Source organism: Coffea arabica, chromosome 7c (genome assembly GCF_036785885.1).
Source record: "Coffea arabica cultivar ET-39 chromosome 7c, Coffea Arabica ET-39 HiFi, whole genome shotgun sequence".
Classification (NCBI taxonomy): Eukaryota; Viridiplantae; Streptophyta; class Magnoliopsida; order Gentianales; family Rubiaceae; genus Coffea; species Coffea arabica.
The window spans coordinates 20,499,914-20,524,321 of NC_092322.1; positions in this window are offsets into that span (position 1 = coordinate 20,499,914).

Genomic DNA, 24,408 nt, shown 5'->3' on the forward strand with positions numbered 1-24,408 from the left:
CCTCAATAATTCATATAGAAAAGTTACCAAATTATGAACAACCCTCAAGCATCACATGTGATCAGAATTTTTACCATAAAACTACTTCAAACCATGAAATATCCTCACAAAGCTACATATTTAACAACTCTAATCCACTAATTTGCAATTATTAAGAGCAAAAGGAAATTTCTTGGTAAATTACCTTGGAACCTTAGGAAAGATGATAGCTTAAGGTTTTTTCTACAAAAATCACTTCACCAAGACCTTTATTCCTCCTTAGATAACACTTTTATGGAAGGGTTTACGATTTAATCGGTTGAAACTCCCAATTTGGACAAGAAATTGAAGAAGAAAGTGAAGTCTCTCTCTTGTGTTTTTTCTCCTCAAAATTTCGGGCAAGAGGGGATGAGAATGGAAGAAAGCTTGGTCAAAATTGATGTTAGGAAAGTTAATAAAGGTTGGTCGAAGTCCAACTACGAATCGGGTTGCGACACTTGGCACCTTGAATGTTTTAAGCTTATCTTCTTTCTCCCAAGGGTTAATCTATCTAGCTAATCTCTAATTATCTCTTAACACCTTATAAAATTATATCCCTTAACAAAATTTCTACTAATCGTCAAAAATTTTATCGCACGAACCGCACTAGCGGGTCCCACGTCTATAATACATTCCAAACTTAACGTATACTAACTTATACTAGAAAAATGATTTAAAAACTGTACTTACTTATAAAAATATATAGAAAATTAATATCTTAAAGGAAAGTGTATATATATGTATAATGCAGGCAATGAAATCAAATAATGCCTAGAAAATATGAAAATTTTCGGGTTTTCACACAACATGATATGCACCCACAATGACTAACAAGATTTGTAACCGTTTTTTCACACTGAGTATGCCAAAATTCACACTTTGTTATTTCTTCTGCCACCTATAGTCAAATTATAATCTACTCTCCTATTTATTGAGTTCAATGCAATAACTTATTTATCTAACCACTGTGCTAGTATACAATTCCAGTGGAGTGACAATCACATTCCAGCAATTTCACATTATGTTGGGGCAATTTTACATGCCATTCTGAAGGTGTCACTAGTGACTTATTGCATAAACGAGTTATCCAATATGATGTGCAAACACAAGACCTATCAAGACTTATAAACTTTTTTCCACATTGTGTATGCCAAACTGCACAGTTTGTTCTTAATTCTACCTACCATAGTTCAAGTATAATATTCTCTCCTACTTAGCGTGTTCAATGCAAGTGATTGCTTCTTATACTCCCCGTGTTATTGTACAATTCCAATAAAGTGACAAACACGGGTGCCAATTTTGCATAATTTTGTGACAATTTCACACAGCACTTCTGATAGTGTCACTATTGATTCATTGCATGCAACAGTTATCCAACTTAATGTCCAAACACAATACCTATCATGACTTGTAACCTTTTTTCGACACTAAGTATGCCAAACTACATAATTTGTTATTTATTCTACCTACCATTTGAAATTCAAAATACTCTCTTACCTATCAAGTTCGATGTAGTCCACTATTCATTTCTTTTCTATTCATTCTTGTGTTTGTAGCATCAAGTAAAAAACATGAGGCATCACATTCATGATTTGTAGGCATGTTCATCTGCCTAGCCTCTCTCCTTTTATACTTTTTTATTCTATTTACTTTTATTGTTTGGTGGACGGATCTTGATTTAACTTCATTCAATTAAGGGATTTCACTTTACATCTGCATAACAATTTCACTCCATGTTAGTATTCTTTCACATAAATTAATACATTTCCAACATGCTATAAACGACGCCGTTAAATGAAATATCTTGTAACCATTTCACTTCACTTTGTATGTCCTGATAAGAGTTTATTTTACGTATTTTTAAGTGCATTTTATTAGTAAATTTTGAGTTGATTATTTAGTTTTATAATTAAAATAACTAAGATTTTGGTAACAATCTACATTTTATGTTAAAGTGGCTAAACATTGCATTTTATGGGTTTTTATGGTAAAAACTTCATATTTTGTAGGTTTAATGATTCAATCATCAAATGAAGTGCATTGAGAAGATATTTGGATGATTGAAGATGGATTAAAGTGGTGAAAATAAAATATGAAGTCTAAAAGGAGAAATGCAATTTGAGAACAAAAGAATCAAGAAAAAGTCAGCTTTGACAACTCAGACACATTTTCATAGTTTGACTATATCTGGAGCTACACAGATCGGATCAAGGTGATCTTGGTACCATTTTGAAGCTAAGAGGTATATCTACATTTGGCATGAAGACATCAAAGTCCAATTCAGCTGTTTTCTTGATCAAAAAATCGAAACACAGAAATTTATCTGGATGGTCAAAAGTTGAAGCCCAGAATTGACCAGTCTATGGTATTTCGATCATATCTCAGGATACAAAGCTCCGATTTGGATCATTCTTGAAGCTTGGGAAAGCTAACTCAAAGGGCTACAACTTTTGTGTTTTTCACAAAAGCTAGTTCGGCCTTTATCATGGAGAAAATTGCAGTTGAAATAAGGCCAGAGTGAAAACGCGAGTAGACAAAACGCAAGTTGATGCCGCGTTTTGTGTAGGCGCGTTTTGTAGCCGAAATTCTGCAATTTGACTCAGCCATTTCTCTTGTGTTCATACCACTTTCCAGCTATAAGATGCAAGGGAATTCGGTGCACATGCTTCAGAAGACAAAAGGGCAAGAAAGGTGGCTTATTTTCAAGTCAAAAACATTTGTTATTGACTATCCTAACAAAGTTGAGATTTAGGAATCAAAAGGCGGAATTTGACTTGGAAAAATGGAGCTCTTGAGCTGTTTATATGCAGAGACATTTGGGAGGTCAGATTATCATACGGGAGAAGCTTGGAGTCTGCAAAAATGTAGCTTTTTCATTCTCTTAGTGTTAGTTTAGCTTAGTATAGAGTAAGATAGTTCATCCATTCTTGTTATTAGCTAGATAAAGAAGAAGATGGAGGATGAAGAAGGCAAGGAAGAAAGCTCATGTGACAAGGGTTGTATTCCTTCCAAAATCTTTATCTTTTGTACTTGATTCCAAGTTTACTTAATATACAAGTTCTAGATTTTGTGTTTAATATGTGTTTCTAAAGTTTATGCCTTGGGTTTGGTTGAACTTTCAAAAATTGTTAGTGTTTATTATTTGGTTATTTGATTGCTATGATTTGAGCAAGTTATTTAGCACTTTGGCTCTTTAAATCATGATTAATCTGGTACCATTGATTGTGATTATCTAAGGTGTTGTTTCTGCAATGAAAATTGAGATTTAACACTAGTTCAAGAAGTGCTAAACATAGGGAGTACACTCACGAAAGTAGAGGTGCACCTATGTGGTTTTTAGTGATTCATTTCATGTAATTTCACTGAAGAAATGAACTTGTAGCTAATTTCATAACCATGAGAATAGGTATGGATTAGTTATAAATATAATTGATTCACTACGAAAGTAGGATTCAAATGCATAAGGAAATTATACTATAACTAGCCTAGATGTAGTACTCAATGATCCAAATATAGCACTTGCATGAGTAGTTAGTGATACCACAACCTAAGGAGCTTTTAGTTGTTATTTTGTATAATTACAGTAGGTTAAATTTGTTATAATTCATTGATAGTCTAAATAATAGAGAAACTTTAGTAATACCGGTAATTGTTCACTCTTCCCTGTGGGATCGACCCGATATATACCCTAAACTACTAGTTGACCTGTATACTTGTAGTGAACGGGTGTAATTCGGTTTTTTAACTTGTACGTATATGTAAAATACCCGTCAAGTTTTTGGCGCTGTTGCCGGGGAATGATTTGGCAATATCGGTGTGAAGAGCAACTTTATTAGTTTAGACATTTTATTAGTTATACTGTGAATGTTATTTTCTGTTATTTTAGTATTTTATATGTGTATGTGTTTTATCACCCATTCTTCTTACTAATCTTGCTTTTAAGTTGTTTAAAAGCAATTTTAGGTAATGAGAAGGATAGGTCAATTTGGAGGACAATGCTTGAGAAATAGAAGTTTGGCAATGGATGGTTATCAAGTGCAAAGCTCCTTCCACAGAGGTAACCAAGAATTTACTGAATGTATGTCTTTTGAAGATGGTTTAAGGTGCTTAAAGGCTAAATTTGATGTTATGATGTTACAAGTTCAAATGGACACAATTATGCATGAAATTGAGCAAGGGAGGAATGTTAATGTTTTTAATTCTTATCATGTGATTTGTGACTTGTGTGGAGGTTATCATGCTACTAATACATGTATACAAGCACAAAAGATGGATTATTATGATGAATTAGAGCATTACAATCCCTGTTTTGATCGATATAGTGCTAATTGGAGCAATTCTCCTGCTTATGGTTGGAATAATCAATGTACTTATAGTGATTATTCATATTTTTATGATTACCAACCTGAAAGTGTCCAATATGAATCAAAACCATCTTGGGAGTTGGCAATAGAGAAGTTAGCTAATACGCCTCTACCTTGGGAGTTAGAAAGTGAACCATTAGCTAATGATTCTAATGCATCTTGGGAGCTAGCTGTAGAAAATTTTTCTAATCAATTTGATTTAGCAATAGAAAAGCTAGCAAATGCAACTTCCGATCGTTTTGATAGGATTGAGGAAAGAATAGATAAATTAGCTTCTCACTTTGGTCGAATACATGAGAAATTGAGTGCATTGTGTGAAGTTATTTCCTCTAATAATGTGCAAAATGATCCTAGCATGAATGGTGGGAATGTTGTATGTGAAAATGGGTTGAATTTTGATCAAAATGATGATTCTAACTTATGTTTCAATGAGGAAATGTCCATTTCACATAATAATATCTTTGGAGCTAACTTTGAATCTCAAGAGATGAGTTTTAATGACTCATTTTTCACCCCTCTTGAGGAGTGCATTGAAAGTATAGGTTCTAAGGGTATTGCTACCCAAGATACTCTCATGGCATTTCATTTGGTGAATTCTCAAGTGGTGCATATTCAAGGTAATATCTATGAAACTCTTGGGATAGGTAAGTCAATTCCATTTCTCACATCATTAAATTATGTGACTTTTGCTATAAAGTCACCATTTAATGATCCACCAATACCTAAAATGGTGGATTATTCGTTAACTAAGTCTCCTTGAAAAATGAGGTGATATTGTCAAGCTAATGACTATAAAGAAGCGCTAATTGGGAGGCAACCCAACGATTTCTTATTTTTAGTAAGTTTAGTTGTTTAAACTAGTATGTTTGTGTGTTTTATAGGTGGCAATGGCAATGGTTTACCCAAATTGTTCAAGTGTAGAAGAGATTAGAAGGAAGCAAAAAGGGAGTTTTCTTGTTCATTTGATCCAATTCATGCATTTTAAGTGAGTTATGCTGAAGTTATATGAATGCATGAATTCATGTTTCAAGGTGCATTTGGTTGAGAAATCACATTTTTTCGTGTTTAAGGTGAGTTTTTCTTGAAAAAAATGAAGAAAGTTGAAAATTGGGTAAGTAAAAAGTTTTGTAAATGAAAAAAGGAAGGAAAAACTGCAGAAATAAAAAGTTTCTATAGTAAATCCGGCCATTAATCCGGCCAATTTTTGGTCGGATTCATGGACGGATTGACAGGGGAGTCGAAACTAAAAAATTTTGCTCACTGCCTCATATCCGGCCGAAAATCCAGCCGGATATGCAGAAATTCAAAAAAAAAAAAAAAGTGGCACTGTAGCATATCCGGCCAATAATCCGGCCAACTATAGGTCGGATTGAAGGCCGAATTGTCCAGCCAAATTGAAAAAAATTTTCGAGGCTACTGGCCGGATTCTGGCCAATTTCGCGCAAAAAGGGGATTCTTCTTCCTCTCTTCTTCAACACTTCACACACACTCACACCTAAAACACACACTACTCCTAAAAATCATCTTTTCACCATCCAATCTCCAAACTAAATACACCAAAACACTCCCCTCTCCCTTATGAGTTGATTCCATAGCTCACATTCCTTCAAAAATAAGTTTTAATTCGGATTTGAGCTTGAGAAGAACAAGGGTTTCAAATTTTTGATCTCTTCATTTGAGGCCAAATTGGAGTGAAATTTTTGGGGGTTTCTTCACCATTTGCATCATTAATCATCTACCAACAAGTTTGAGGTAACAAATTTTCTCCAAATGTTGTCATTTGAATTTTGCCAATTTTTACTTTTTCCTATTTTTGGGCAATTTCGAATTTTTTTTTCATTTTGTGAAGTTTGATGCTTTTTATGATGTTATTGAGCTTATTGATGATTATTGGTGATGTTTAACTCATGGGTTTCGGATTATTTGGTGAATTTAGCAATTTTTAGCTAATTTTGAGGATTATTTTGATTTGATAACTATTAGCTAAATTCTTGAGGCAATTGGATTGAAAAAAATTGTATGAGAGTAATGAATTGCTCTAGGATATTTACATGCTAAATTTAGGCTTAATTAGCTTATCCTTTGATTTTTGGCATGTTTATTCTAGAAAATTTGATTAAAGTTGAATTAATGACCTTTTTAAGTCTAAACTCATGATTAAGGTGCTTTTTAGCATTTCATTATGCTTATTTAGGTCATTAAGTTGGGAGTAAGTTGTGCGATTGTTTAATTGCTTTCTCTACTTATTTGGACATTTTATGCCTAAGTGTTTTATTTGGCAAAAATGAAAGAAGCTTTTGTTGTTGATAATCAATTGTAAAGTCTTGCTTGTGAAGTTAATTGCTAATTATTATGTGAGTAAGTTGATAAGATTGGCTAATTAAAGATAAAGAGGTAAAAGTGAATGAGTTTTCATTATCTTTACTTAGCAATGTACCAATTCAATGAAGTTAACGTTTAATAATTTTAATTAGGTACAATGGCTCGCACTAAGAAAGGCGCGATGAAATCTCCACCTCCCAATAGGAGAGGAGAAGCCTCTACATCTAGACCACCACGCTTGAAAAGAAAAGCGAGTAGACGCCTTGTGCTTCAAGATGAGCCATCATCCGAAGAGGAGAATCAACAACAAGAACAACAAGAGGAACAAGAGGCCCAAGTGGAGCAAGAGGAGGAAATCCCTTATGATAAGTCGCGCTTTACCTCCGCCGAAAATGAAGCTTGGTGCAATGCTAGGAGGGGAGCTAAGGTATTGGTGGAGAAAGATGTCACTACGGATGTTGAAGAGGTCTACCATCTCAAGGCTTCATTTGCCAAATTGGGATGGAAAAACTTCTTTAACATCCCAAATTTCTATTATGAGAAGCTTGTCCGAGAATTCTATGCGAATGTGGAGGACAAGAAGGTTTTTCACTACGACACGGAAGTGATTACCAGTACAGTGCGAGGGAGAAAAGTTCGAGTCCATAGAGCTGATTTGGAGCGCTATCTTCATGTTTCGGATGTGGGGTGTAAGGTAGATTTGAAGAAAGCTTTTAAACCAAATGATTTGGACTCTTGGAACATGCTAGAGGCACTTGTACGCTTGGGGGTTGAGTATAAAGCTACTAGGACGACTGGGCGATATTCCGTATTGACTTCGTCATTTCCGGAGTCACAACGTCTTCTTATTTATCTATTTTCCTCCAACATTATTCCAAGGGCGAGTGGAACCAATGAGGCGCGCACAAGCGACATCTATTTCTTGGATAAAATGGAGCATGGCTTAGGAAATATCCAAGGCATTCCATTGGGAGCATTATCACAACCACATGTGGGCTGTGGTTCGCAGTAACGACATCAAACATGCCTTCCCATATCCTCGATTCTTGACCTTTGAGTTTCAAAGGGCTGGAGTGGATTTTTCTAATGCTATCCCTACAGGTCTCAAGAAGAAGGATGTCTTTACATTGGATTTTTGCAGATTTATTTTGAAGAGTAAAGACATAGGTGGTCCTTCGACTCAAGGAGGTGCTCAAGGAGACATTCGGCACTAGGAGGAAGCTGAAATTGAACGAATTGTAGAAACTCAAGGGGTTGAGACAACCACCTCACCGATCTCAACTGAGCCGTCTTCCTCTCGTCGTCCATCTTCACCTCAGGACACTCGCTCATTCTTGAAGAAGATAATGGATAAGCTGCTTTGCGTCGAGGCTGAGGTGAAGAAGAGCCGCCAAGAGAACAAACGGAACTCCGAGCGTCTTCGTCGAATCGAGACCAAGCTGGGTATTGAAGCTCCTCCGACTCCACCATCTTCACTTGACCAAGCGACTACTTGAGGGAGTGCTCGTCACCTCGTGACATTGCCACTAGTTTTTCTTTTATTTTCTGTAGTATTTGCATTGTTTAATTTTTAGTGACTTTCTTTATTTCTTTTCTGTGAACTAATCCAAGTGATTTTCATCTCTATTGTGGTGATAGTGATTCGGACTACTAAAGGTTGAAAATTCATCACTTGGACATGGATTCGGATTACGCAAGTTCAATTGAGCAGTATTTTCTTTTACTCTTTATTTATTTTTCTTTTCTCACATTGAGGACAATGTGAAGTTTAAGTGTGGGAGAGGAAAGTATTGAACTTGCATTTACTTGCCATGTGATGATATTTCGTGGATTTAAATGCTTAGAAATGTTGGAATTGTGTTTGAATTATTTGCCATGTGGATAATTGCTTGAAATTGGGTTTGTTGGCAGGGAGTTTTCATCCATTTATAAGGAGAAACTCTGTAAAAAATTTTCTAAAATCTTTTCCAATATTTCACTATAGCCCAAAAGTTCCTCAAATTTTTGCATTTTCATTCAAAAAGGGCTAATTTGTTCCAACTTTAAATGTTTAAATTCTTCCAATTGTTGAAATGTTATGTGTATTTTGGAAGGTTTAGTCCTCATTTAACTTGAGAATAGTTATTATGCAGTTAGAATTTTTACATTTTAGAAAGTATATTTGGTAAAGTGAGGAAAATTATGCCTATAATTTTACATTTTTAATGAGATTTCTTCTCTTTACTTAATTTTGCAAGTAAGTGATTGATATAGTCGATAAAGGTTATACTCCTCCTTTGATTATTCCTATATATTTTTCTATGAGGGAAAAATAAAAATAAAAATAAAAGAAAAAAAAAGAGCAAAAAGAGAAAAAAAAAAGAGAAGAAAAGAAAGTAAATAAAAATTGTTCTACTCCAATGATTCTCGTACCGAGTAACCGGGGGTTGGCATCTACAAATGTCAACATTCGCGTAAAAAGGTATTTGAATTAAGAGTATGCATAGCAACTTGAATAAGTGAAATGTTGAATAACCGGAGATCTTCACCTAAAAGTGTCGATTTTCGTGTAAAAAGGCATTCTCACTATTTAAGTAAAAAGTAGTATGAATAAATCCCTCTTAGTTATAGAATTTTGAGAAAAAGATGATTATAGGAGGAGGAAGGCTATAAATTGACTATGTGATTTGCTTATTTGTAAAATTAAGTTAGGGTAAGAGATTAAGTTTAACTTGTTGAATTTAGGGTATAATTATCTTTCCTTTACTTGATATTATGAGTATTCAGTGTAATTTGAACAATGATATAATGATTATTATCCAAGTCTTGAGGAATCAAATTGGACAAAGTGCATATATTGTTTCACTTCTTGAATCATTGTAGTTGATTATGTGTGAATTGCTTGAGGACAAGCAATGATTCAAGTGTGGGGGTATTTGATAAGAGTTTATTTTACGTATTTTTAAGTGCATTTTATTAGTAAATTTTGAGTTGATTATTTAGTTTTATAATTAAAATAACTAAGGTTTTGGTAAAAATCTACATTTTATGTTAAAGTGGCTAAACATTGCATTTTATGGGTTTTTATGGTAAAAACTTCATATTTTGTAGGTTTAATGATTCAATCATCAAATGAAGTGCATTGAGAAGATATTTGGATGATTGAAGATGGATTAAAGTGGTGAAAATAAAATATGAAGTCTAAAAGGAGAAATGCAATTTGAGAACAAAAGAATCAAGAAAAAGTCAGCTTTGACAACTCAGACACATTTTCATAGTTTGACTATATCTGGAGCTACACAGATCGGATCAAGGTGATCTTGGTACCATTTTGAAGCTAAGAGGTATATCTACATTTGGCATGAAGACATCAAAGTCCAATTCAGCTGTTTTCTTGATCAAAAAATCGAAACACAGAAATTTATCTGGATGGTCAAAAGTTGAAGCCCAGAATTGACCAGTCTATGGTATTTCGATCATATCTCAGGATACAAAGCTCCGATTTGGATCATTCTTGAAGCTTGGGAAAGCTAACTCAAAGGGCTACAACTTTTGTGTTTTTCACAAAAGCTAGTTCGGCCTTTATCATGGAGAAAATTGCAGTTGAAATAAGGCCAGAGTGAAAACGCGAGTAGACAAAACGCAAGTTGATGCCGCGTTTTGTGTAGGCGCGTTTTGTAGCCGAAATTCTGCAATTTGACTCAGCCATTTCTCTTGTGTTCATACCACTTTCCAGCTATAAGATGCAAGGGAATTCGGTGCACATGCTTCAGAAGACAAAAGGGCAAGAAAGGTGGCTTATTTTCAAGTCAAAAACATTTGTTATTGACTATCCTAACAAAGTTGAGATTTAGGAATCAAAAGGCGGAATTTGACTTGGAAAAATGGAGCTCTTGAGCTGTTTATATGCAGAGACATTTGGGAGGTCAGATTATCATACGGGAGAAGCTTGGAGTCTGCAAAAATGTAGCTTTTCCATTCTCTTAGTGTTAGTTTAGCTTAGTATAGAGTAAGATAGTTCATCCATTCTTGTTATTAGCTAGATAAAGAAGAAGATGGAGGATGAAGAAGGCAAGGAAGAAAGCTCATGTGACAAGGGTTGTATTCCTTCCAAAATCTTTATCTTTTGTACTTGATTCCAAGTTTACTTAATATACAAGTTCTAGATTTTGTGTTTAATATGTGTTTCTAAAGTTTATGCCTTGGGTTTGGTTGAACTTTCAAAAATTGTTAGTGTTTATTATTTGGTTATTTGATTGCTATGATTTGAGCAAGTTATTTAGCACTTTGGCTCTTTAAATCATGATTAATCTGGTACCATTGATTGTGATTATCTAAGGTGTTGTTTCTGCAATGAAAATTGAGATTTAACACTAGTTCAAGAAGTGCTAAACATAGGGAGTACACTCACGAAAGTAGAGGTGCACCTATGTGGTTTTTAGTGATTCATTTCATGTAATTTCACTGAAGAAATGAACTTGTAGCTAATTTCATAACCATGAGAATAGGTATGGATTAGTTATAAATATAATTGATTCACTACGAAAGTAGGATTCAAATGCATAAGGAAATTATACTATAACTAGCCTAGATGTAGTACTCAATGATCCAAATATAGCACTTGCATGAGTAGTTAGTGATACCACAACCTAAGGAGCTTTTAGTTGTTATTTTGTATAATTACAGTAGGTTAAATTTGTTATAATTCATTGATAGTCTAAATAATAGAGAAACTTTAGTAATACCGGTAATTGTTCACTCTTCCCTGTGGGATCGACCCGATATATACCCTAAACTACTAGTTGACCTGTATACTTGTAGTGAACGGGTGTAATTCGGTTTTTTAACTTGTACGTATATGTAAAATACCCGTCAAGTTTTTGGCGCTGTTGCCGGGGAATGATTTGGCAATATCGGTGTGAAGAGCAACTTTATTAGTTTAGACATTTTATTAGTTATACTGTGAATGTTATTTTCTGTTATTTTAGTATTTTATATGTGTATGTGTTTTATCACCCATTCTTCTTACTAATCTTGCTTTTAAGTTGTTTAAAAGCAATTTTAGGTAATGAGAAGGATAGGTCAATTTGGAGGACAATGCTTGAGAAATAGAAGTTTGGCAATGGATGGTTATCAAGTGCAAAGCTCCTTCCACAGAGGTAACCAAGAATTTACTGAATGTATGTCTTTTGAAGATGGTTTAAGGTGCTTAAAGGCTAAATTTGATGTTATGATGTTACAAGTTCAAATGGACACAATTATGCATGAAATTGAGCAAGGGAGGAATGTTAATGTTTTTAATTCTTATCATGTGATTTGTGACTTGTGTGGAGGTTATCATGCTACTAATACATGTATACAAGCACAAAAGATGGATTATTATGATGAATTAGAGCATTACAATCCCTGTTTTGATCGATATAGTGCTAATTGGAGCAATTCTCCTGCTTATGGTTGGAATAATCAATGTACTTATAGTGATTATTCATATTTTTATGATTACCAACCTGAAAGTGTCCAATATGAATCAAAACCATCTTGGGAGTTGGCAATAGAGAAGTTAGCTAATACGCCTCTACCTTGGGAGTTAGAAAGTGAACCATTAGCTAATGATTCTAATGCATCTTGGGAGCTAGCTGTAGAAAATTTTTCTAATCAATTTGATTTAGCAATAGAAAAGCTAGCAAATGCAACTTCCGATCGTTTTGATAGGATTGAGGAAAGAATAGATAAATTAGCTTCTCACTTTGGTCGAATACATGAGAAATTGAGTGCATTGTGTGAAGTTATTTCCTCTAATAATGTGCAAAATGATCCTAGCATGAATGGTGGGAATGTTGTATGTGAAAATGGGTTGAATTTTGATCAAAATGATGATTCTAACTTATGTTTCAATGAGGAAATGTCCATTTCACATAATAATATCTTTGGAGCTAACTTTGAATCTCAAGAGATGAGTTTTAATGACTCATTTTTCACCCCTCTTGAGGAGTGCATTGAAAGTATAGGTTCTAAGGGTATTGCTACCCAAGATACTCTCATGGCATTTCATTTGGTGAATTCTCAAGTGGTGCATATTCAAGGTAATATCTATGAAACTCTTGGGATAGGTAAGTCAATTCCATTTCTCACATCATTAAATTATGTGACTTTTGCTATAAAGTCACCATTTAATGATCCACCAAGACCTAAAATGGTGGATTATTCGTTAACTAAGTCTCCTTGAAAAATGAGGTGATATTGTCAAGCTAATGACTATAAAGAAGCGCTAATTGGGAGGCAACCCAACGATTTCTTATTTTTAGTAAGTTTAGTTGTTTAAACTAGTATGTTTGTGTGTTTTATAGGTGGCAATGGCAATGGTTTACCCAAATTGTTCAAGTGTAGAAGAGATTAGAAGGAAGCAAAAAGGGAGTTTTCTTGTTCATTTGATCCAATTCATGCATTTTAAGTGAGTTATGCTGAAGTTATATGAATGCATGAATTCATGTTTCAAGGTGCATTTGGTTGAGAAATCACATTTTTTCGTGTTTAAGGTGAGTTTTTCTTGAAAAAAATGAAGAAAGTTGAAAATTGGGTAAGTAAAAAGTTTTGTAAATGAAAAAAGGAAGGAAAAACTGCAGAAATAAAAAGTTTCTATAGTAAATCCGGCCATTAATCCGGCCAATTTTTGGTCGGATTCATGGACGGATTGACAGGGGAGTCGAAACTAAAAAATTTTGCTCACTGCCTCATATCCGGCCGAAAATCCAGCCGGATATGCAGAAATTCAAAAAAAAAAAAAAGTGGCACTGTAGCATATCCGGCCAATAATCCGGCCAACTATAGGTCGGATTGAAGGCCGAATTGTCCAGCCAAATTGAAAAAAATTTTCGAGGCTACTGGCCGGATTCTGGCCAATTTCGCGCAAAAAGGGGATTCTTCTTCCTCTCTTCTTCAACACTTCACACACACTCACACCTAAAACACACACTACTCCTAAAAATCATCTTTTCACCATCCAATCTCCAAACTAAATACACCAAAACACTCCCCTCTCCCTTATGAGTTGATTCCATAGCTCACATTCCTTCAAAAATAAGTTTTAATTCGGATTTGAGCTTGAGAAGAACAAGGGTTTCAAATTTTTGATCTCTTCATTTGAGGCCAAATTGGAGTGAAATTTTTGGGGGTTTCTTCACCATTTGCATCATTAATCATCTACCAACAAGTTTGAGGTAACAAATTTTCTCCAAATGTTGTCATTTGAATTTTGCCAATTTTTACTTTTTCCTATTTTTGGGCAATTTCGAATTTTTTTTTCATTTTGTGAAGTTTGATGCTTTTTATGATGTTATTGAGCTTATTGATGATTATTGGTGATGTTTAACTCATGGGTTTCGGATTATTTGGTGAATTTAGCAATTTTTAGCTAATTTTGAGGATTATTTTGATTTGATAACTATTAGCTAAATTCTTGAGGCAATTGGATTGAAAAAAATTGTATGAGAGTAATGAATTGCTCTAGGATATTTACATGCTAAATTTAGGCTTAATTAGCTTATCCTTTGATTTTTGGCATGTTTATTCTAGAAAATTTGATTAAAGTTGAATTAATGACCTTTTTAAGTCTAAACTCATGATTAAGGTGCTTTTTAGCATTTCATTATGCTTATTTAGGTCATTAAGTTGGGAGTAAGTTGTGCGATTGTTTAATTGCTTTCTCTACTTATTTGGACATTTTATGCCTAAGTTTTTTATTTGGCAAAAATGAAAGAAGCTTTTGTTGTTGATAATCAATTGTAAAGTCTTGCTTGTGAAGTTAATTGCTAATTATTATGTGAGTAAGTTGATAAGATTGGCTAATTAAAGATAAAGAGGTAAAAGTGAATGAGTTTTCATTATCTTTACTTAGCAATGTACCAATTCAATGAAGTTAACGTTTAATAATTTTAATTAGGTACAATGGCTCGCACTAAGAAAGGCGCGATGAAATCTCCACCTCCCAATAGGAGAGGAGAAGCCTCTACATCTAGACCACCACGCTTGAAAAGAAAAGCGAGTAGACGCCTTGTGCTTCAAGATGAGCCATCATCCGAAGAGGAGAATCAACAACAAGAACAACAAGAGGAACAAGAGGCCCAAGTGGAGCAAGAGGAGGAAATCCCTTATGATAAGTCGCGCTTTACCTCCGCCGAAAATGAAGCTTGGTGCAATGCTAGGAGGGGAGCTAAGGTATTGGTGGAGAAAGATGTCACTACGGATGTTGAAGAGGTCTACCATCTCAAGGCTTCATTTGCCAAATTGGGATGGAAAAACTTCTTTAACATCCCAAATTTCTATTATGAGAAGCTTGTCCGAGAATTCTATGCGAATGTGGAGGACAAGAAGGTTTTTCACTACGACACGGAAGTGATTACCAGTACAGTGCGAGGGAGAAAAGTTCGAGTCCATAGAGCTGATTTGGAGCGCTATCTTCATGTTTCGGATGTGGGGTGTAAGGTAGATTTGAAGAAAGCTTTTAAACCAAATGATTTGGACTCTTGGAACATGCTAGAGGCACTTGTACGCTTGGGGGTTGAGTATAAAGCTACTAGGACGACTGGGCGATATTCCGTATTGACTTCGTCATTTCCGGAGTCACAACGTCTTCTTATTTATCTATTTTCCTCCAACATTATTCCAAGGGCGAGTGGAACCAATGAGGCGCGCACAAGCGACATCTATTTCTTGGATAAAATGGAGCATGGCTTAGGAAATATCCAAGGCATTCCATTGGGAGCATTATCACAACCACATGTGGGCTGTGGTTCGCAGTAACGACATCAAACATGCCTTCCCATATCCTCGATTCTTGACCTTTGAGTTTCAAAGGGCTGGAGTGGATTTTTCTAATGCTATCCCTACAGGTCTCAAGAAGAAGGATGTCTTTACATTGGATTTTTGCAGATTTATTTTGAAGAGTAAAGACATAGGTGGTCCTTCGACTCAAGGAGGTGCTCAAGGAGACATTCGGCACTAGGAGGAAGCTGAAATTGAACGAATTGTAGAAACTCAAGGGGTTGAGACAACCACCTCACCGATCTCAACTGAGCCGTCTTCCTCTCGTCGTCCATCTTCACCTCAGGACACTCGCTCATTCTTGAAGAAGATAATGGATAAGCTGCTTTGCGTCGAGGCTGAGGTGAAGAAGAGCCGCCAAGAGAACAAACGGAACTCCGAGCGTCTTCGTCGAATCGAGACCAAGCTGGGTATTGAAGCTCCTCCGACTCCACCATCTTCACTTGACCAAGCGACTACTTGAGGGAGTGCTCGTCACCTCGTGACATTGCCACTAGTTTTTCTTTTATTTTCTGTAGTATTTGCATTGTTTAATTTTTAGTGACTTTCTTTATTTCTTTTCTGTGAACTAATCCAAGTGATTTTCATCTCTATTGTGGTGATAGTGATTCGGACTACTAAAGGTTGAAAATTCATCACTTGGACATGGATTCGGATTACGCAAGTTCAATTGAGCAGTATTTTCTTTTACTCTTTATTTATTTTTCTTTTCTCACATTGAGGACAATGTGAAGTTTAAGTGTGGGAGAGGAAAGTATTGAACTTGCATTTACTTGCCATGTGATGATATTTCGTGGATTTAAATGCTTAGAAATGTTGGAATTGTGTTTGAATTATTTGCCATGTGGATAATTGTTTGAAATTGGGTTTGTTGGCAGGGAGTTTTCATCCATTTATAAGGAGAAACTCTGTAAAAAATTTTCTAAAATCTTTTCCAATATTTCACTATAGCCCAAAAGTTCCTCAAATTTTTGCATTTTCATTCAAAAAGGGCTAATTTGTTCCAACTTTAAATGTTTAAATTCTTCCAATTGTTGAAATGTTATGTGTATTTTGGAAGGTTTAGTCCTCATTTAACTTGAGAATAGTTATTATGCAGTTAGAATTTTTACATTTTAGAAAGTATATTTGGTAAAGTGAGGAAAATTATGCCTATAATTTTACATTTTTAATGAGATTTCTTCTCTTTACTTAATTTTGCAAGTAAGTGATTGATATAGTCGATAAAGGTTATACTCCTCCTTTGATTATTCCTATATATTTTTCTATGAGGGAAAAATAAAAATAAAAATAAAAGAAAAAAAAAGAGCAAAAAGAGAAAAAAAAAAGAGAAGAAAAGAAAGTAAATAAAAATTGTTCTACTCCAATGATTCTCGTACCGAGTAACCGGGGGTTGGCATCTACAAATGTCAACATTCGCGTAAAAAGGTATTTGAATTAAGAGTATGCATAGCAACTTGAATAAGTGAAATGTTGAATAACCGGAGATCTTCACCTAAAAGTGTCGATTTTCGTGTAAAAAGGCATTCTCACTATTTAAGTAAAAAGTAGTATGAATAAATCCCTCTTAGTTATAGAATTTTGAGAAAAAGATGATTATAGGAGGAGGAAGGCTATAAATTGACTATGTGATTTGCTTATTTGTAAAATTAAGTTAGGGTAAGAGATTAAGTTTAACTTGTTGAATTTAGGGTATAATTATCTTTCCTTTACTTGATATTATGAGTATTCAGTGTAATTTGAACAATGATATAATGATTATTATCCAAGTCTTGAGGAATCAAATTGGACAAAGTGCATATATTGTTTCACTTCTTGAATCATTGTAGTTGATTATGTGTGAATTGCTTGAGGACAAGCAATGATTCAAGTGTGGGGGTATTTGATAAGAGTTTATTTTACGTATTTTTAAGTGCATTTTATTAGTAAATTTTGAGTTGATTATTTAGTTTTATAATTAAAATAACTAAGGTTTTGGTAAAAATCTACATTTTATGTTAAAGTGGCTAAACATTGCATTTTATGGGTTTTTATGGTAAAAACTTCATATTTTGTAGGTTTAATGATTCAATCATCAAATGAAGTGCATTGAGAAGATATTTGGATGATTGAAGATGGATTAAAGTGGTGAAAATAAAATATGAAGTCTAAAAGGAGAAATGCAATTTGAGAACAAAAGAATCAAGAAAAAGTCAGCTTTGACAACTCAGACACATTTTCATAGTTTGACTATATCTGGAGCTACACAGATCGGATCAAGGTGATCTTGGTACCATTTTGAAGCTAAGAGGTATATCTACATTTGGCATGAAGACATCAAAGTCCAATTCAGCTGTTTTCTTGATCAAAAAATCGAAACACAGAAATTTATCTGGATGGTCAAAAGTTGAAGCCCAGAATTGACCAGTCTATGGTATTTCGATCATATCTCAGGATACAAAGCTCCGATTTGGATCATTCTTGAAGCTTGGGAAAGCTAACTCAAAGGGCTACAACTTTTGTGTTTTTCACAAAAGCTAGTTCGGCCTTTATCATGGAGAAAATTGCAGTTGAAATAAGGCCAGAGTGAAAACGCGAGTAGACAAAACGCAAGTTGATGCCGCGTTTTGTGTAGGCGCGTTTTGTAGCCGAAATTCTGCAATTTGACTCAGCCATTTCTCTTGTGTTCATACCACTTTCCAGCTATAAGATGCAAGGGAATTCGGTGCACATGCTTCAGAAGACAAAAGGGCAAGAAAGGTGGCTTATTTTCAAGTCAAAAACATTTGTTATTGACTATCCTAACAAAGTTGAGATTTAGGAATCAAAAGGCGGAATTTGACTTGGAAAAATGGAGCTCTTGAGCTGTTTATATGCAGAGACATTTGGGAGGTCAGATTATCATACGGGAGAAGCTTGGAGTCTGCAAAAATGTAGCTTTTCCATTCTCTTAGTGTTAGTTTAGCTTAGTATAGAGTAAGATAGTTCATCCATTCTTGTTATTAGCTAGATAAAGAAGAAGATGGAGGATGAAGAAGGCAAGGAAGAAAGCTCATGTGACAAGGGTTGTATTCCTTCCAAAATCTTTATCTTTTGTACTTGATTCCAAGTTTAGTTAATATACAAGTTCTAGATTTTGTGTTTAATATGTGTTTCTAAAGTTTATGCCTTGGGTTTGGTTGAACTTTCAAAAATTGTTAGTGTTTATTATTTGGTTATTTGATTGCTATGATTTGAGCAAGTTATTTAGCACTTTGGCTCTTTAAATCATGATTAATCTGGTACCATTGATTGTGATTATCTAAGGTGTTGTTTCTGCAATGAAAATTGAGATTTAACACTAGTTCAAGAAGTGCTAAACATAGGGAGTACACTCACGAAAGTAGAGGTGCACCTATGTGGTTTTTAGTGATTCATTTCATGTAATTTCACTGAAGAAATGAACTTGTAGCTAATTTCATAACCATGAGAATAGGTATGGATTAGTTATAAATATAATTGATTCACTACGAAAGTAGGATTCAAATGCATAAGGAAATTACACCATAACTAGCCTAGATGTAGTACTCAATGATCCAAATATAGCACTTGCATGAGTAGTTAGTGATACCACAACCTAAGGAGCTTTTAGTTGTTATTTTGTATAATTTCAGTAGGTTAAATTTGTTATAATTCATTGATAGTCTAAATAATAGAGAAACTTTAGTAATACCGGTAATTGTTCACTCTTCCCTGTGGGATCGACCCGATATATACCCTAAACTACTAGTTGACCTGTATACTTGTAGTGAACGGGTGTAATTCGGTTTTTTAACTTGTACGTATATGTAAAATACCCGTCATGTCCCCCTCAATAGTATGTACCATCTTAGAAGCCATATCATGTTTAATCTACACTTAGGCACTGTTATGTAACAAAATCTATACCAATTTTAGCACAATAACCATAACAATCCCCAACCATGCATCCGATTTTGCAAGCACTTGGTGTGCAAAAATTCCAATACCTTTCTTCCCCCATATTGGTAATTATAATACCTATCATGTGCAACCGAAGGTTCCAATGTATTATCCATTTTCCACTATATTAAACAATTACTTCAACCAAAACTGCAACGAGTATAATCAGCATGTTTGTTCACAACGCTATATACAACAAAAGACAACTACAATTCAAATCGATCCACAATTTATGTCATACCATTGTTGTTTTCTTACATGTGTTTCTTCTGCTTTACCTCTTCTACGGATCTCCCAACCTTGTACTTCACAATTCCCGCTCACCTTTCGCAAGCCCTTTGATGTTTAAGTACCAATCCTAAACTCTACCTTTTTGCCACTAGTTATTGCTTCTCCTCGCTGTGATTTTCCTTCGCAGCTACTCTATTTCTACTACTTCCTGCTATCCCTTGTCTATTACTTGGCAATTTCCAATTCTGCAATGTTATTTTCCCCTTGCTTTTCTTTCTTGCTTTGTTTTGGAGGGAGTGTCAACGAATATGGGCAATTATTTTGGAGGGAGTGCGACTTACCTTTTCGTTTTGACGATTCATTTGCGCGGGAACGAACCAACACTTCATGACACGGTCCGTCAAGTCTTTTTCTTTTTATTTTTCCCATTTCTCCTCAGCACGACGTCATTCTAGTCCTTACTAAAGCCTTCCTGACGTGGCTTATTGTGGTCCATTCGTCGGGCCTTGTGAGGAGACCGTTCAAGAGCGGTCCATCTGATGATCGCTCCTGCCCTTAATCCATAAAAATCTCCCCCTAATAATTTGTCTTTCACCAAATACACTGTTGATCCATTTTTACACTCAATATTCCATGGATCTTTCTTTTCATTTGGTAAAAAAAACCCATCATTTGATTAACAAAACTCTACTCATTTTTTTGGGACTCTCTTGCCTCTCTCTTTTCTTTTCTGACCAGAACAACAATTCCTTAAAAACTCTCTCACACTCTCTTGGCTCACTTGCACACTTCCACTACACACACACACACACACAAAAGGAAAAACTCTCCAACTCATTCTCGACTCCCTCTCTTCTTTTCCCAACTCATACACGCATACTAAAAAAAAACTTTCTCTCAACTCACGGTAACTTCCTCCCCTTCTCCCCCTCGGAAATCCTCTCACTCTCACAAGACAATACCATCTCAATCACCATCACTACCATCAAGTTCCATGACATCAAGAAGCATAGGTCTCTTTCTGATTCATTTCCGTTTTCTTTTGGTTTTTATTTTTTTATCCTTTTTTGTTGGTTCATCTTAGAATCACATCTTGTTTTTTTTACTGGATATTTTCATGGTTCATTACCCATTTAAGCTTCCTCTTACGATTGATTTATTTCTTATACTCATGCCTGTGGTTGTTGGTGAAATTTTTGGGTCAAGAATAAGCAAACTTGATGGACTAAAACCTGATTTCATTATGCTTTTGTTTGTGTTTGATAAAATGTCTAAATGAATAGCTAGGTTAAAGAAGTGAATATTTGGTGCATATTTTCATTAAAATAGAAGACCATTAGCTAGTACAGGTCTAGAAAAATGTTTGGTTATCCAAAATTTAAGTTTTGACCTAAAAACCAAGGAATGGTTTTTGCAAAATTAGGGGCTATTTTGCCTTAATTCACCCTTTCGTTATTATTTTTTTTTGTTAAACTAAGATCATGGTTAGATTACAGAAATCATAAGGAGTGTTTTGATATAAATTTTGTGATTTTTAGTGAAGATTTAGGTGTTTTTTAAGAATAAAACAGCAACTGTAAAATCATGTTTTGAGCACGTTTTATTTGTTTTATGCAAAAACTAAATCCAAAAATGGATTTTACTTGAAAAATTGACTAGGGAGTATATTTTGGTGAATTTTTGCGACCGGAGAGATTGCCGGCGATCAGTTGCCGATAGTGGTCCGGCGGCGGCGCCGTTGACGCCAACAGCAGTTGAAGAGAAGAAGAAGAAGAAGAAAAAGGGAGGAAGAAGAAAGAAAAAGAAAAGAAAGAAAAGGAAGAAAGAAAAAGAAAAGAAAGAAAAGGAAGAAAAAAAAAGAAGAAAGAAAAAAGGAAAGAAAAAAAAAAGAAAGAAAAGAGTTGGACTAGCTTAGTTTATTTCTGGTGGGCTTGTGGTTATTTTCGTTGGATTTGTGGTTGGATTTTTGAAGCTAAATCCAATGTTTTGTTAGTTGGTTACTTGGGTTTTTAGGTGGGCTTCTCTTTGTTTTTTTTTTTCTTACAAGACAACTTTCATTTCACTTAGGCCGAGAAGAAGGCCCAATCTTGTTTCTGATCACACGTCCAAATCAGAAATTGAATTTTATACTTTAATCCTTAATCTTTTGAGTAATTTTATTGTGGCCCAAAAGGTTTTAGATTTCTTTCAGTTAGATCCTTAATTTAATTACATTTTGACCTTAAACTTTATCTTGATTTAATTTTGACCCCTAAACTTTGAAAAATTATATTTTTGACCCTAATAAAATTTCTAATTTTTACAATTTAGTGCCTAGTGACTTTTTGACTCTCTCTATTATGATGGGTTTTTTTCTTTAGTAGCTAATTATGTTACTCTTGAACGTATTTAACTTGTAATTTTTAGATATTCTTAAATTTCTTTATGTTTGACATATTAATATGAATTTAGTACTTTTATTATTATTATTATTTTCAATTAAATTGGTGCCATGATCCTTTTGTTCATTTTGAATATAAATAGGGCAATTTGATTCCATTTAGTCACCAGTTCAAAAGGGAGTACCCTTATTACCATTTAAATTTCAATTACATGATCTTATGTGGTCCTATGTGATCTTATGTACTCCTACGTGCTCCTATATGTTTATATGTTTTTACATACTTTATTATTTATTTAATTGAAATGTTCATTCAAATTTTCTTATATTTGTTTAGTTAATTTTATAATTATTTGGGAGGTATTTAAATACCTCAAGATGTAATAGTTTTGCAATATTTTTGGAGAATTGTAATTAGATAGACTAATGTAATAGACAAAGATCGATAGGTTTATTTCATTATATTTTCCCATTTTAGATTGTAATTAGGTCCCCTATTGTAGTAGATAGAATAGAGAGTTTATTTTTATTATATTTCCCCATTTAAAATTGTAGTTAGACTTTCCGCTGTAATAGATAGGTTTTGTGTATTTATGTGGCATATGTGTTTATATGCTTCGTCCGCTTTCTTTAGGATTTTTGCATCTAGATATTATACTCATGTGTTACGTGCTAAGTGTTTTTAAGTGTTTATTTGTTTTAATTTATGCCTTATTTGTTTTACTATGTATTATGAATACATGGTCATCACACTAGTCCAACGCTAGTTGTGGCTACTCCCTCCACTTACTTGTTAGTTTAATGCTAGTAAGAATTTCTAAAAATGGGTTAGTCCAATGTTAGACCCTTAGATCGTTCATACGTTAGATTTATCTTTTGTGTGACATTCATTACATTTTCATGCATATTTTTTTATTTATTTTAGGATTTTTTCTTATTTGCATGATATTTTCTATTATATTATCCCCTTACCCTTTATATGTATTAATCATATCATTTAGAATTTCATCTTATTTGAGAAATTGTAAAATAAGTTAGTTCATTTGCTTATCTATGTTAGGAAAATTACTCTTTGAACATGTAAATGGGGAATTAAAACTTTTTAATTTAAATGTCCTGTTAATCCCTGTATAAGAAAATTATTTTATAAGTTTTTGCCTCCGAACCCATTATGTTGCATTCTTTTTTCGTTGATCACTTATATCTATATATATAATTTAATTCTCTTTTCTTCGAATTTCATTTTTGCATACTCGTGACATCTTCAAGAGATTATTTTGGCCTTTGTAATTAACGTGATTGATACTAATTAAACCCTTGAATAGACATTTTGTCCCTTTCGACATTTTCTATAAATTTAAATTTGCATCCAAATGAGAAACATCCAAATATAATAAATTTAAGTGTTAGATTAGGAAAATTTTTTACTAAATCAAGCAACTATCTTAGATTAAGTTGAAAGGGTGCGTTAAATTTGAGTCAATCGAATCTTTGCCCTTTTTTTTCAATCGTGACTCCCGAACTCATTTTCTTTTGTTTTCAAGGACTTGGAATTGTCAAAAAATATTTTATTTTATTTTATTTATTTTTTGTTAAGCATATTTTGAGTGATTTGGTAAATCCAAATTCAATATCAAGTGGCAATTTCTATTTTTCTTAAAATCCCTTTTTAGACTAAATTTTGGGTCCAAACTGTCGCATTCTTTAAAGTCCCATTTTAGGCCCCTTTCACTTATTTTTAAATGAAAAATCACATCTTTTGTAAACATCCTTTTCATTGCGAAAAATGAGGCGCAACAACTAGTTAATTCTACATATTGTACCCTTGTAGATATCAATTGGGATCTTAAATCGAGAATGTGTAGTTCTTCCACTAGGTAGAAAAGAAAATGCAACTCTTGAAGTGGCGCTTGCGAGTGTAAGAAAACCTTTGCTCTTAACGTTTACCAATAAAGTCCAGAGAAGCGTTTTCCTTATTCCTCCAAGACCATCTATGAAGGCAGCACTGTTTTTTTCTAAATAAATTCTCTCAGTAATAATTTTGAATGCTTATTTTTATTTTTCATTAAACATGTCAATTTCACTCAAATCATGAGGTGTAACAACAATGCTTTTTTCTACTCACAACTCTCGGGTAAGGTTTTCTATGTCGTTATAAGAGAAATCAGTTGGGACTAAATTGTAAGAGCGTATGCTCTTTCCCATTGTTTGTAGAAAATCATCTATTTGCTATAAAGTTTTATGTTCAATTTCTTTAAAGGTTAATATTGAGCATTTCATAAGATCCTTTAACATTGGTGCTTTGAATTTTTTCCATAGTTGTTTTGGATTACTGAGGAAGGAGTAAACCAAGAG